The following is a 16,623-nucleotide window of genomic DNA, read 5'->3' as shown; positions in this document are numbered from 1 at the left end:
CCCAAAATAAACAGGTGGTGGTCATAGCTTTTTGTTTAGTGAGACTTTTACTGTGTCCTTGGGTGGAGTATTCCCTTTCTGGGAACCAGGATCTCTCTTCCACAGGGCCTAAAGTTATAGAGGTGGGAAAAACAAATTTCCCAAGAGGGTGACTGGGAATAATGGTGACTGGGTCATTTCTACTTCTGCAAGATCCATGTATTCTGTCTATTGGAGATACAATATCATGTAATAGATGCTGATATAGGGTATATATGGCATCTTAAAGGAGAGTGTCCCACACTCACAGGGTTTTTTTGTATTTATAAGCAGGCATGTAATGTAGGAGCAGTGGATCCCATCATCATGTGCTCACTGCTGCACCTCCTTTGCTGTAAAGTGAGTCTCTTGTCCCAAGTCAGTGTTGTCCCAAGTAAGTGAGTCTCTTGTCCCAAGTCAGTGTCCCAAGGATCCCATAAAGAAAAAAATCCCATTCTTTGGTTATGATACTAGTTGAGATACTGTGGAAGAAAAAGTAAACCCCTACTGCTACCTCAGGATGAACTACTGTCCTTTTCAGGGTAGAAAGGTTTTATGTAATCAACTTGCTACAACTGTCTGATTGGTATCCTTAAAAGATTATGTCATATCAGATATTCAGGATTGTTGTTTCTAATTGGGAAGTCAGATATTCAGCAGTGGTATTAGCTAGATCAAACTGGTAAGAGTGTACCTATACTTTCTGAACCATGCATAGCCTCCATTTTTACAACTATGACTACTCCATTGATGGGCCCATTGCATAAGCACAGAAGTAGACAAGGACAGAAGTTGATAGGCAAGTAATCCTGTCTACTTGGTACTTCTGCACTGGATGCTTTCAAGTGGGCATTAATGTAGAATACAAGGATACTCACACTTTGTGCCCCTTCCCCTAGGTACATTCACGTACCTCTTTCCTAGACCTCTTTGTCCTCAATCTTCTCATTCTGCTTCTTCCAGGACTCTGACCAAACAGCCAAGCCATTCACCACTGCCTATGATTTTATGTACATTCTTAATTCAGGCCATTTTTTCTTTCCACACAAATAGAGTATGATGTTCTCTGCATAGAAGCTCTATCCCTTGGGAAGATCTTATCTCACCACTGTCTTTCAGAGCACCCCTGCCTCATCAGTCCATTTTCAACTTGTAGAACATATTGAGCTAAACTATCTGTGAACCAAGTCTAGGCTTTTTCCTCCTCCATCATCTGATCTCAGGGAGCCCCATGAAGCCATAGCTCTGAGTGTATGGGATATGGATCACCTGTTCTTGTACATTACTCTTGCCTCCTGGGCATGATTAAGTCCAATCTGAGATATTCCACCTTCACTTTATGATGGATTTCTGCTGATTGTATGACATAGTGAGTCTGACAGGTCTCAGGTCATGATGGATAATTCTGGCTGGCTGGTCACTTAATGTTCCATGATCAGAAGTCCAATATTTACTAGGGCCCATGATGCATGCCAGAAGTTGATTTTCAATTTTTCATACGCTTATCTTCTCCAGATAACATGGCCTTTTTCCAGAACCCCAGATGTGTCTATACTATAACTCTCCTATTGGACCTTGCTAGAAACTCTACACAGATAGCTACGGTACCATGGAATCTGCTGAGCCCAAAGGCCCAGTTGGTAGGGCTGCATGTACTACAGCCTAGATCTGCTATAAAATCCTTTCTTGCTCTGAATCCCACTCAAAACCGATAGCCTTCATATAACTTGATGAAAAAATGAGTTGAAACAGCATCTACAAAAGCAATATATGCTGCTTGCCAAACCCAAAAAAGCCAATTTAGTGTTGTGCTTCTTTCTTAGCTGCAGGAGGGACAGGGTAAGATAACTTGTCCTTTACCATGAAGAAGATGGTTAACATGCCCCCATATCACTGACTCCTCAAAGTTTTTCCAATGTAAGAGCCTTCTGATATACTTTAGAGTTTTGCTCTTACCCTCTGGAGAACATGTGTTTTACCAGGCTATCTGGAATACTTGCCACTTCCTGCTCATTAGGTTCAAATAAAGTGATATCAGCAATTTAACAGACCAGTGTTGTGTTCCATGGGATATCCAAATGATCCAGGCTCCCTTGAACAGTATTGTAACAGATATCAGAACAGTTAACTAGCACTGGAGCAAAACTATGAATACATACCTACATGCATCCCACTCACATCACATGTGAGCCTGAGAAGTTTTTGTTCCTTCTTTTTGATAGCTGGAGAAGGATGCATTTGCTAGATCAATAGCCACATACCACATACCAAAAGCTATACTGATCTCTTTTATTAATGACAACATTTGGCACAGATGGCTGTTGGGCTAAATGTGTAGTGTCTACTGTTACCCACCATAATCTATTCAGTTCTTGCAGGGGCTAGGCTGATGAATTAAATGGGGATGTGATAGGGCCCAGCACCCCTATATCCTTTGTTTTCAAAAGTGCCACTAATCTCTGCTATTCCCCTCAAGTTGTGATATTGGTTTTGGTTGATTATTTTGGCTTGAAAAGGGAAGCTTCAGGGGATTTCCTTGGCCTTTCCTACTCCAGTAGCTCTTCTTCCACATATCAAGAGACTAATGTGAAGATTCTGCCTCTTACCAAATATGTTCATTCTTATTTTACATTTGAGAGGGGAAATGACCACTGGATGGGTCTGTGGACCGAGTGAACCGACTGTGTACTATGCACAAGACAGTTCTCTACTCATTACCTGACTTCCATTCACTGCTGCTGTAAGAGGGGGAGGGGCTCATGATGGCACTTAGTGTCCAAGTTTAGTGTCAACTCAGACTTTGTATCCAACAGTATCCCGGCGTACAATTAACCAGGAAATATCTGTGGGTCAATTTGGGAAAGGACTGAGGAATTACAACTTGCTGTGGTACTGCAGAGCTCTTTATGCAAGGGGACTCAGCAGCCTCTCTTTTTATTGAAGAGTTCTGAGACCAGATTCAAGTCTAAATGAAAATTGGACAAGGGATGATGCCTGTTTATTGGGAAGTTTGTGTGTGTTTGCATTGTGTATATGTGTGTGTGTATACACACACACACACACACACACACACATATATATGTATATGTACAGGCTATCCATATATCTTGCCTGTAAAGAACATTGTTTTTATGAGTTATCTTTGTGGATATTTGAAGTAAATTTTAAAGATCTAATTGGCCTTATTAAATGACTAGCAAGTAGAGGGGAGCTCCAAAGGGCTACAGAAAAGGAAAGGTTTTTAAAAGCACAGAGAGTGGAAAAAAGGAAATTATTAGCAAAAAATCCATTGTAGGCAAGATTGCCCTCCTTAGGGGAAGAGAAGGGGCCTATTAGTAAATTTGCTAGTGCTGCAACCAGGAGATTCCCATGTTGACTAGTTAAATGTTAGATTTCAGGGAGAGGGGGGCTAGGTTAAAACTGCAGTTAGCTTAGGTGTTAAGTGTTGGTTTACTGACTTGGGGCCTTAACCTAAGCAATGCCATTTTGAGCCTGTGGTCTCTTTTTTAACATTAAATTCCCCACTGCTTTACTCAATCTGCATGTTGAAAACAAAGTTTTCGCCTACAAACCTCCTTCATACGGGTCTCCTCTGACATGGGCTGCTTGTCATACTTCCTAGATGCCAGGACCCACTCGCCGACCTCCACTCCTGGAGGCAGGTCTCGTCGGCCTCTCACTTCTACCCACTCTGCACTGGCAGGTGGCAGACCTGCCTCTGGACAGAGTGCAATGGAGTGTACTGGCTCTCTGTGCTTTGGAACTAATAGCTTTATGAAGCCGGAGCCAGCCTGAGAGCCTAAGAATCTTCAAAACCACTGTCATTTCATTTATTCAACTTCGGTGCTTTGGAATACATTTTTATTGCATCGCTGTCTCATTTGGCAACTGACTATCGTTTTCAAGTAGGATTTGTTTCTGTCACATGAAATGATAAATTTGTACATTTAGAACTGCAAATCTAGTTATTCATGCTTCATGTAAGCAAATTAAATTTTTTCCTTGGGATTATTGACAATATCTAATATTATGAATTCTACAGAGATGTTGAAGAAGAATTTTAAGAATCACAGTAATTTGCAAAATGGGTTTGTTGCTCTGAGGAGGTAACCAAGAAGAGAAAGCACATGCCTGGGACCTGAAGAATGACTTCACACCCCTCTCGGGGGAGATGAGGGACAGGGGAGAGCAGAGAGCTGCACGTGCTGGAGCAAGGACAGGGATGGCACGAGCTAACATGTGGAAAAGGGAAAGACGGGGTTAGGGTGAGGACCTACTGTCCAGTTTGAAACAGGGTCCAAATAAGTGACTATAAAGAGAATGAGGAAGCACATCTATAGAAGTCCTTGAATGGTGGGCTTTCAATGTGTCTTTGCTTCAGTCTTGTTGCTCGAGAGTTAAATCTTCATTAAGTGAGTTCATCATACATGGTAATAATGCTGTAAGTAATATTATGGATTATTGATATACACACTAATCCTTTCCAGGTTAGAGTCACAGTGAACCAACCAGAGCATGGCAGACCCAGAATGGAAATGCCTCTGCTCTTATTTATAATGAGTGCCATGATATCGTTAGTTAAACATTGCTCTTGATGTGAAATGTTTAAACACAATAAATAACTTTGAAATATTTCTGATTATGAAATGATATGTAATCATTATAAATTTTTTTTAAGTACAAGAAAATATTAAGGTAAAAACTAAAGCCATTTGAAATATTACCACCCAGATAAAATGGCCACTAATATTTTATATTTTAGAAATCTTTCCTCCTACTATCTCTAGGCTTAGACACACACACACACACACACACACACACTCACTCAGTCACATTCTCTTTACATAATCGCATACATTCTATCATATGTTAAATATTGTTTTTAACTAGATTTAATACAATTTTGAATATATTAAAATTTATTGGACTAATCCTCTATTCATGAAAATTTGAGTTGTATAAAACTTGGGGCTCATAAACCATGTTACAATGAATGTACATCTATATTGATCCAATTTATATTCTTCCCCAAATGTTCCTGGCCCCACCTGCCTGCCAGGCCTGCAGCTACTTTCTCACTGAACCTCGTTGGAGAGCTGCACTGCCTTTGTAACAGGCCCAGTCTCCTAGCTCTGGGGGCTGTCTCATGCTCCCCCAAAGATGAGAGTCCTATGGCAGAGTTTCAGCCCAGGCCCAGCCAGATTCAAAGGCACCCACAGTTCTGACTCCTCCCACCGCTTCCCAACTCAGCCAGAGTGCTGGGGGTCTGTTTCTTGCTGGGGGGCGGGGGGGGGTAGGGACTGACTTCCCAGGGCTGCCTGGATAAACCAAGTAGCACAAGCCGGAAGTGCAGGAATACCTAATATTCAGAGGGAGCAGGTGAGTAGGAGGGGAGGTTAAACTGACCAGGGAGACCCCTCCTTCCTCCACCCCAAGAGGGTTCCCAGGTGCAGGGGGTCCACACAGCCACCCCAGAGAAATGTGGCCCAAGCTAGTGACTGGCTTTATTGTGAAATTGTGGCCATCTCACTAAGGACTGCTTGTTTTTTTCTCCTTCCTTTCTTGCCTGGCTTTCCTTTTCCATCACTTTTACTGCTCTAGGATTGAACCTCTCCGCAAAGCTTGACCATGTAGATTTTGCTTCAGACTCTCTTTTCTAGGCAATCTGGGTGAAGCCATCTTCTTTGTGATGTTGTCTGCTTATCCCCTTAGAGAAAAATGCCTGGAAGTAAACTACTGGGTTGAAGGGCATAAGCAATTTTAACTTGAATAAGAGTTACCTAACTACCCTCCACAGAGATTGACTTAGTTTACCTCCCTCCCATCAGCTGAATGCTAATTTATTTTTGAGGCTGAAAATGATGGACTGTGAAATGAATTCTTTTTCTCACCTTTAATCTTTTTTGTCTTTTGCTAAAATGAACATTAAATTCATGCTGTTTCTGAAAGAAAAATTCAATAGCTCAAAGCAGTTCAGCCTGGGGAAAAGTGTTTAGTGGTACATTTTAACATTTTTTTTCTTGTTTACCATTTGTTCTCATGCATTGCTCCCGTGAAAGAAAGTAATATAAAACTCATCTAATTTAAATATTCCTTTTTTATATGAGGTACTGATTTGCTGAATTTTAAATTTTAAGAGAGCAGAATAAACATGGCAATTTATCATGTAACAGATTTTTATTCAACAACACGTACTAATCCACTGCAATACATTAGGTGCTTAATACACAGTGGAAAGAAAGCAAGATACATTGGTTTCTGCCTTTTTTGACTTTATAGTCCACATACATGACAAAGGACAGCTTGCACAGTTTGAGTATTTTGGTACTGTGGAGTCATGGAAGGTCTGCCTAAGTCTTCCCAGGGGAAGTGAACTCTAAAGTGAAACTTAAAGAATGAATAGGGGTTGGGGAGGCAAAAGCATGAAGGTCAGGAACTGAAGGAACTGTGTATGTGCGTGTACACAGTACATGTACATGTAAATGCAAGGATATGGGCACGGGGAGCTCATGGTAGGCTCATGGGCAGAGATGAAATTGGAGTTTGCAGGGTCTTGAGAGCAACACAAAGGACACAAAGGTTCATTTGCACTCAATCCCAAGGTCAGTGGTGGCCATTAACTATCAATGAGCAGGTAGAAAACTGGAATCATAGGTTTCTAAGATCATTGCTCTGTGGGTTGGAGAACTAAGAGGGGAAGGATGTTTGAGAGACAAGGAGTTTTGGGAAGAGACTCTAGCTTCATGGATGAGGTGCTCCAGAAGTGAGTTGAGGCAGAAATGCAGACAAATAAAGGGCAATGGATTCCAGAACTATTGATGTCAGAATTCGTAAGACTTGGTGAATGACTGGATTTGTGAGGGGTGAAGGGAGTCAAGATGGTTCCCACTCTTCTTAAAAAAAGATTTAAAATTCCCATCAAAGCATGTCCTGTTCTTTTGCTCATATTCACAAGAAGCTATGAGGAGATTTATGTAACTGCTTGTTATATAAATCAATGATGGTTAGATTTATTGAGCAACTATTTTGAGCCAGGCATGGAATAGTTTATTTAATCCTCACAACCTTCCATGAGGTGAGTGCTATTATCATTCCCATTTTTAGATGAAGAAACAGAGGCACGGGTAGGTTAAATGATTTGCCTAAGAATACACAGGTCAAAAGTGGAAGAGCCTGTGCACGACCCAGTGTGCGAGCTGTTTCTCTCTCTCCCTCTCTCAATATTATTATGATGACTTCCATTAGCAAAAATGAAAGAAAACCCAGTGAAGTTAGGAAATTCTTTTAAACCTAAAGCAATTTTGCCCATTGGAATACCGGCAGCTCATTCAACAGGTTTTCTTAAAGCCCAATTTCTTAGGAAGTAGGTGTCAATTAAAGGCTAGTGGGCAGAACGTCACAATTACTTATCAGTTTTTGTTTTTCTTTTCCCTTCTTGAAATATGAATGATATTTCCCACTTTAAAAAGTGTTATCCCTTTAACCCAGAACCTCTCCCTTCTATTTTTTTCTAACAGACAGATTTGAAGCTGGGAAGGAAATTGGAAGGAAGAAATCATTGTTATTGTTAAATTCTGAAAATTTTCCCAAATGTAATTCAGTCTGTAGATTACTTTAGTAAATTAGACACTTTCAAAAACTTTCCCTAAATGTAAATAAAATGTTGAATTTTATATGGTTCTTAATACTTTGAGTCTGCTCACCTCAAGAATGTGCTATAGTCCAAAAGGACTAGTTGTTTCATAACAAAATATGGTAAGTGTATGTTGCAGGTTCTGAAACATCCACTAGAACAACTATATGATTAGAATATGGTTTCCAACTCTTCTATAGTGAAAAGTAGCTTAATAAATTTAATAGAAAATCACTTTTGAAAAATTGTTTCAAATAACCTTGGCTCACTCACAAACCAGGAAACATTTCAGCTTTTGGGAGTTCTGTTTTGGAGAAAACAGTAGTCAGTCTGTTTTTACATATTTCCCTAATTAGAGGTTAATCTGCACTTTTGAAGGAAATGTTACAACTTTTCTTCCATAAAGGAGCAACCAAGAGGGGAAAATGCTAAGCAGAGTGAAAGCAGACACCTCAGACTCTCCATAATTTCAAGCACACGAGAAAGTCATTTCTAGGACATGCTTGCCAGGGTGGAGTGTGGGCACATTCACGTTATCTCTTAACACCTCTTTGAGTTTGGTAAAGTCCATGGTATTGCACATGTAATGATGGCCCTACTGTGCACTGGTTTCTAACTTATTCAGACATTATCAATGAAAGCTTCCTCTGTGTTAAGTGCTGGATGAAGCACAGTGATGAACAGAATATTCGGATGCCCACACAAAGTGCTCACAGTCAAATTTATGTCCATTCTCATAACCTCACAAAAATCTAACAAAGTGGCTATTAAGTTTCAGACAGACTAAGTGACTTGCTCACAACTCTGGAGCTAGATCTGGCTCCCTTAATCCCACCCTCCTGCATCCTGTGTCCTCAGGATTCAGTGAAACATCCCCAGGAACTCACTGTGAGATCCCCAAATGTCCACATTTATATGAAGAGCCTTAGTCAGAAAGAAATGAAGCCTGTTTCTAGGGCCTGGATAAAACCCTTGGGGCATCTACACAGTGTTGTTGGGTCCCCTCTCCCACCTCTCTACAAGCCTGAATGTTTTTAAATGTAGATGCTTATTAAAATTAGAATAGCTACAACTATTTGGTCAACTAATCTTTGACAAAGCAGGAAGGAATATCCAATGGAAAATAGTCTAATCAGCAAATGCTGTTGGGGAAACTAGACAACAACATGCAGAAGAGTGAAACTAGACCACTTTCTTACACAAAATGCAAAAATAAATTCAAAATGAATGAAAGACCTAAATGTGAGACATGATACCATCCAAATCCTAGAGAAGGACACAGGCAGAAACCTCTTTGACCTTGGCTGTAGCAACTTCTTACTCAGCATGTTGCAGGAGGCAAGGGAAACAAAAGCAAAAATGAACTATTGGGACTTCATCAAGATAAAAAGCTTCTGCACAGCAAAGGAAACAATCAACAAAACTAAAAGGCAGCCTATGGAATGTGAGAAGATACTTGCAAATGACATATCAGATAAAGAGTTAGTACCCAAAATCTGTAAAGAACTTGTCAAACTCAACACCCAAAAAACAAATAACCCAGATAAAAAATGGGCAGAAGACATGAAGAGACATTTTCCAAAGAAGACATCCAGATACCTAACAGACACATAAAAAGATGCTCAACATTACTCATCATCAGGGAAATACAAATCAAAACCACAATGAGCCACCACCTCATATGTGTCAGAATGGCTAAGATTAACACAGGAAACAACAGGTATTGGCGAGGATGCAGAGGAAGGGGAACGGAGAGGGAGTTAAACCATAAAATATTCTTAAATATAGAGAACAAACTGAGGGTTAATGGAGGGAGGCAGGTGCAGGATGGGCTAGATGAGTGATGGGTATTAAAGAGGGCATTTATTGTGATGAGCACTAGGTGTTGTATGTAAGTGATGAATCACTGAATTCTACTCCAGAAACCAATATTGCACTGTATGTTAACTAACTAAAATTTAAATAAAAATAAATAAAACTATAATACTATTTCCAATATTTTCTATTTGTGAAATGGTAGCTAAGTTCATCAACATTTAACATTTTGAGGAGTGGGGGAGCCTCTGCTATATTTCCCTTCTTCTGTCACTTAATGACCCAGCACAGCTTCAGCCAGCTCAGCAGCTGATGCTTACAACTCCTCCTCCAGATCTTGTAGTCCCTCTGCTTTGTCTCTGTATCTTTTTAGCATCAATTCATGTAATTGGATATTATGACAAGGAAGCAGGTAACATCCTTCATTCTCTTACTCTAATTCCTATGTTGAGTATAAGATTTATTTAATCTTTCTTTCTTTTATTCATTCATTCCACATTTATTGAGTGTCCGCCATGTGTCTAGCAATTTACCAGACACAAGATACAGATGAAAAATGCAGTTCCTACTTTCTAGCATCTCAGAGTTTAGGCAGGGAGGCAAGCAAAGAGGATACTAAAGAATTACTTTTTTAAAAATGTGATAAGGGACATGACACAGGCATGTAGAGAGTGCTATGGGAACAAGGAGTGCTACAGGGATTGGCCGGGGTGGGCGGGAGGGAGGTGAGAGAGGAAAAGATGCCTGAGCTGATTCTTAAAACCCAACTAAATGAAGGGCAGGCCAATTAAGGGAGATGTTTATTCTAGGCAGAGAATGCCAAGGCCAACAGCCCAGGAGCAGGGGAGAGCAATGCATATCCAAGGATCTGCAAGTAATGATAAATAGCCACATATTAGTGCCATTATTTTTGTGCAAGTTACCATGCTAAGTGTTTTACATGCATTATTTAACTGAATCTTCATCTAAACCGTGCTCAGTAGGTAGCATTCTTATTTCTATTTATGAGTTGAGAAAAAGAGGGGCTCAGTCAAGTGCCTTAGTATTATTCAATGGTAATAAAAAGGTAGGCTGGGATTTGAGCCCAGGTCTTTTAGATAAGAATTTGGCTTAACCACTCCATTCCACTCCAGTAAATCTGCGTGCTTAGAATGTTGAAGCTGGGGAGGAGGCAGAGGGAGAATGGCAAGAGGTGACTGAGGCAAAGGTTATTTTATCTTGAAGGCTCCAGTGAGCCTCTGAAGGACTTTAAGCAGGGGTATGCTATTCTGCGACGTGAGTTTTAGATGGCTGGCTCTGTAGAAGATGGAAAGCATGGAAGACAGGTTGGAGGCAGGGAAACCTGATGGCTGGGGCACTGCTCCAGGTGAGAGATACCAGTTACCTCATCTCATGTGATAGCAATGAGGATGGAGGGACAGGATGGATTGCAAGATAACCTTTGCAACTGATTGGATAGGGGTAAGGATGAGATGGAGGCAGGGTGAGAGGCAGCGTTGGAAGGAGTCTGAAGTTATTCCCAGGTTTCTTTTTTGGATGAATGGATGAAGGATGACATTCTTCAACAGGATATGGAAGATAGGATAATTATGAGAAAATGATGAATTCATTTTTAGACATGTTCAATTCAAAATGCCTAAGAAACATTCATAAGGGAGAGGTGCACCAGGCAGACTGAAATGAGAATCCACAGGAGGGGAGAGGTCTGCTGGTTACAAAGTCATCAGCCTAAAGACCAGTGAAAACAATGGGATTGGATAATGTCAGTGAGTAGAGAAAGGGAGTGAGGAGGGGAGCAAGAAAGAAAGAAAAAGGTGAATCAGGGACACTGTTTAGAAAACATTAACATTTGGAAGAATTAGAAGATCCATGAAGAAGACTAAACAGGGGAAGAACAGGATCAGAAAGCCAGGATGAGTTTCAAGGAGGGAGCAATCAGTGGTGTCCAAGGATATAGATAACAATCTCATAATAACAGTGACCACCACTGCTTACCAGAACCCTGTTAAAAAGAAAACTGCAGGCCCCAAATGGTGTCAGTAAAGCAAGACTGAGTACGTGACCTAACTGCAAGGAATCCCCCAGGGAATGTGACCTTTAACAGGCAACATGGAATTTCCTGGTCCATAGTAGGAAATTTCTGATAAACGCCTTCTATTCCCCTTAGGAGAGCAAACTTGCCTAAACAATGCATTCTTTGCTAATAAATTTCTTTCTTCTTCTTTTTTCAATGCCCTCTCTCTGCCTTTAAAACCCTTTCTTTTGTTTAGCTCGGTGGAGCTTCCCTCTAACTTGTTAGATGGGCTACTACCCAATTCATGAGTTGTTTAATAAAGCTAATCAGATCTTCAAATTTACTCAGCTGAATTTGTTTTTAAACACCCTTATGTGCCAGACACCCTACCATGCATTTTATGTGACGTCTCTCTGGTCCTACCAACATGTTTGCAAAGTAATGGTGCTGGTGGGGATAACAATGATTATCTTTGTTAAACACTTTCTCTGTGCCTAGTGTTTGCTAAGCTCTTTGCACACAATACCTCAACCTTGTTTTTACAGACAAGAAAGTTTGCCTGTGAAAAGGATGAAGACAGGGCACACTGCATAGGGTTGATGGATGATACTGGGTATTTAGGTCTGTTTGATACTAAAAGATACTAGAGTTGTATGTCAGTTAAACACTGGACAGCAACTTTATTTTACTCACACGTTGGTATAAGAGAAAAAATTATCCCCAGGTTAAAATAGCTCATAGGAAAATAGCCATTATTTGTTAATCATTTTGGCCCATGGCCCTTACTATTTCTGAGTCCTAATTTGACCATCTACAGTTACAGAAATGGTCATGCAGAATAGATACTAATGGGGAGCTGTGCCCTCCACTGTCCTCTCTCTGCGCTCACTGCAAACCTCTGATGTTAACTCTTGTCTCACTGCATTAAAATTATCTATTAAAATAGTGTCTCTTTAAGTTGCATATATTTTGCAAGGGCAAGGGCCAGTCTTTCTCAGCATTTTCCCAGCTGTGCCTGTCAGTTGCTTAGCATGAAGCAGACAGTAAACAAATGTCTGAATAGAACTATTTTTTTCTAACCATTTTTCCCCAATGACTTAACAAATGGCTCTCTTTAATAGAAGAAATTTAGATTGAATTTATCATAGTTCAAGCATCAAAAATTCTTACTAGCTTTTCAGAGTTTTCTAATAAACTTTTCCATAGTGTAACCACTATGGAAAATAGTATGGAGCTTGCTCAAAAAATTAAAAATGGAACTACCAAAAATCCAGTCATCCTACTTCTGGGATATATCCAAAGGAAATGAAAATAGGATCTTGAAGAGATATCTGCACTCCTATGTTGATTGCAGCATTATTCACAGTTGCCAAGATGTGGAAACAACCTAAGTGTCCATTGATGGATGAATGAATAAAGAAGATGTGATATAGTCACTGTGAGAAAGAAGGAAATCCTGCCATTTGTGACAACATGGCTGGGCCTTGAGGGCATTATGCTAAATGAAATAACCCAGACAGAGATAGATAATCCTGCATGGTATCACTTATACTGGAGTCTTAAAAAGAAAAGTGTTGAACTCACAAAAACAGACAGTAGAAGAGTGGGCACCAAAGGCTGCACGAGAGTGGGGGCAAGGGAGATGTTGGTGTACAAGATGAATAAAGTGAGGATCGAATGTAAAACAAAGTGACTACAGTTGATAACACTGTATTATGTAATTGAAATTTTCTAAGAGACTAGAACTTAAATGCTCACATATACACACTAACTGACCAATGTAAAACAGGAAAAAAACAACTTTGAAGGATGCCTGGTCAATCAGGAAGTGGATAGGAAAGCTAGAGATCAGGCTTAGAGGACAAGGCTGCCAAAACCACAGCCGGAGTTCCCTTATCATGTGGTAAAGTTGTCTTCAGGGGCTCTGCTGACATAGTGGCCCCTCAACAGTATGCTGCTTTTGTCCACCGCCATTAATAAAGTTCCCTTCATGTCCCTTGATCCAGACTTAAAGTCCCAAGCAAAGCATCCTGTCCACTGAGCCTAGATCTGTCTCTGCTCTCTGACAGATCTGTGATCTGTCCCTGTCCCCTGGGACCATCTTCCCTTCTCTGAAGAGATGCATCCTGCCCCTAATCAGGGTCCTCGCTGTGGGGACATGTCCCTAAATAAGGAAGGTTTGGACCTTAGGCTTCCAAAGCCATGGAAATGTCCACTAAACTGACTGAAAGGGTTCTGAATCATTGCTCCAGAGAATAGCCTTCTGTAGAATTTTTAAAATATAAATAAGATCGATTCCTGGCTGTCTGAAATGGTTTAGATAACAGTTCCTGCATGAAGCAGAGATGGATTGAAATATAATATGTTCTTGCACAGCTATCATCTCCTGAAATGCTAGAAATACCTTCGTGTCAATGTCTTATCCTAAGAAGCCTGAGAGCTGGAATCTAGAATTACAATTCTTTTTTTTTCCCCTCAGGATCTTGCTACAAAGAATATGGTAAGGAGATGCATTTCCTCCCCCAAGTCGCCTGTCTCCATTTGTAACTGATACTACATACAGCAGGGAAGCATCTGTGTTTCAGAAAAATGATGTGTGAAAACAGTTTTCAAAAATGCATGCTTTCTACATTAAAAAAAAAAACTAAAAATATGTTTGGTTACCACTTTGTAGAGCCTATTGAATTTGGCTGTGAATGGGAATCTAATTGCCATCCGTTTCTATTGGAGCCTTCTATGAACATGACATTTCCATTAAAAAGAGAAGTCAGCTATAGCGTTATGGTGTGTATGCTGAAATCGTAAAAAAAAAATTAAGGACTAGTTGGTTGTTTAATAATTTATATTTCTTCTTTACAGCCCATTAGAGGAAATAAGCAAAGCCACAGGTATAGAAAATATCATTCGTGTTGGCGAAGGTAAAAGGAACATTCTTACTGAAGTGTTACAAATAGCTCCCTGGTTTTGAATGATGACTACTGATTATTCTCCTGTTTTTCATTTATAACCGGAGAAGATCTTCTTTGTCACCTGCTCTTGTTACTGTGGGACTTGCACCACGACATTACCACTTGCAGGGCTGCATTTGAGGGCTGAGGGACCCACAGCTTGGGTTAGAGTGGCCAGACTAAAACCGCACTTGATGCAGAAATATCTGTTCATTGCTCCATGCACGGCAGGAAAAAATAATATATTTTCCTAAACTTGGTAGCTTGATGTTCGTGAGCAGCACCCCTTCTCCTTCTCTTTCTAGCTTTTCTTTTTCAGTAATTTGACGAGCAGTACCCAGTTGTTGAGTTGGACAGTCTGTTTTTAATGATTTTGTTTTTTTCCTTTGGTGAGCCCTTGGCCAAGGGAAGGCACTATTCCAGCAGCGCAGATAATAAGATTTACGGTTAATAAGGTAAAAGCACACAATGATGCCAGATTAATATTTCTCAAGCACTGTTCCAATTAACATCTGCCCTTATGAATGTAATGTCTCTAACTTCCACCCTAATTGAGTCCAGAGTTCTACCCCTGGACTTCAAGAGTCTTCACTTTATGGTCTCTGCCTATCTTCTAATGTTTCATTCTATTTCCCTATATGAACACTATAGACCAGCTCAGTGGTTTTCAATCCAGGCTGCACATCAAAATTACACGGGAGCTTTTTAAAAAATGCTGATGCCCAGGGCCCACTGCATGCTAACTGAATATGAATCTGGGGGTGAAGCATAAGGCATCAATTTGGTTTTTCTGGGGTTTTTTTGGAGTTTTTAAAAGCTCCTTATTCTGGTCATCTATTGTTGCAAAATAAACTACTCGAGACCTATTTGTATAAAACAGATGCCATTTCAGTATACTCCCAAATTCTGTGGGTCAAGAATTCAGAAGGAACACAGCACTGATGGTGTGTCTCTGCTCTATGATGTTGGGGTCTTGGCTCAGAAACCACAAATGGCTAGGCGTGTCTCAAATAGCTAGGTGCTGGAATCATCTAGAGGCTTCTTTATTCACTTTTTTACGGCTTAGCCTGGGACTCCTCAAAGACTGGGCTCAGCTGGTATTGTTACCCAGCAGGTCTACATATGCTTCCCCATATAGCCTCCTCAAAGCATGGTGGCTCAAGTAGTCAAATTGCCCCAGATAGCCCAGGAGCAAATATTCCCCTGAAAAAGGTAGAATTGTGGGGTCTTTTACATACTTGCCTCAGGAGGCACTTGGCATCACTTCTGCATTTTATTCATCAAAGCAGTCAGGATCCTTCAGGGGAGGGGACCCACTTCTCTATAGGAAGGAAGCACGTCAGTGAATTTGTGGCCACGTTTTAAAAGTTGCCACACATCCTTGGTAAGTCCATTTAGAGCCAGAGTTGAGAACAACTGGATCCATGTCTTGCAGACACTGACCTGCGGAGCAGGCCTGGGACTTGCGTGAGATGAATGAGGCAGCTAGGGTGCAAAATTGAAGAAGGTAGTCACTCTCAGGATCGTGCAAGTGCAAGGGAGCATCTCCTTACATTTTGTGCCCCAGGTGCTTTCCTGGCCTCATCCTGGTCCTGGCCCTGCTACAGAGCACCTGTATATGAATCACGAGTGGGAGCAGGATTTAGATTCCTGAGTCTCATACTTTTATATTCTGATTCAATAAGCCTGGAGTAGGGACTGGGATTCTGTATATTTTCAAAGAATTCCAGTGGACTGATTACAGATTCCATGTGCTTTCCTGGTACCATGCCTTTGCTCAGGCTGTTCCCTCTACCTTGAACATCTTTTCCTTCTATTTCTATCACCTATGGAATATCTACCAATGTTTAAGATCCATTTCAAATACTACCCCTTTTATCAAGCAAAGGTACCAACAGAGTATAAAACTGTACCTCCTAAGAAACCCATAACCCTTTTTATATGCCTTAAGACACATTTTGTCCCATATTTTTTGTGGACATATCTTCTAGAAAAAACATACTCCTTTTTTTAGGAGGCCAAAAAATGGAGATCTGGATCCACCCCATCAATTCTCATAGGTAGCATTCTGTTAAGACAAGGTGCGATTCTCTTTGACTCATCTTGCTCCCAGATTGTTCAACTTTGTAACCCACACAGCAACCGGCATGCACCTTGTCCATTTTAGATGCCCAATAAACAGTGGATATTATCCT

The 16,623-nt window shown here is 40.6% G+C and overlaps 1 long non-coding RNA gene across 1 annotated transcript in view; it reads left to right on the top strand.

Moving 5' to 3' along the window:
- Nucleotides 1-14,124, top strand: part of LOC118551418 (uncharacterized) — a 108,373-nt gene extending 94,249 nt beyond the window's left edge. The window contains exon 5 of the long non-coding RNA XR_013447498.1: nucleotides 13,960-14,124. This is a non-coding gene — a long non-coding RNA (uncharacterized LOC118551418). The remainder of the gene's footprint in view (nucleotides 1-13,959) is intronic.
- Nucleotides 14,125-16,623: the final 2,499 nt, after the last annotated feature.

The sequence above is a fragment of the Halichoerus grypus genome, chromosome 5 (assembly GCF_964656455.1).
Source record: "Halichoerus grypus chromosome 5, mHalGry1.hap1.1, whole genome shotgun sequence".
Classification (NCBI taxonomy): Eukaryota; Metazoa; Chordata; class Mammalia; order Carnivora; family Phocidae; genus Halichoerus; species Halichoerus grypus.
Note: the sequence above shows the minus strand (reverse complement) of the source record. Positions and strands in the feature narration are given on the sequence as shown.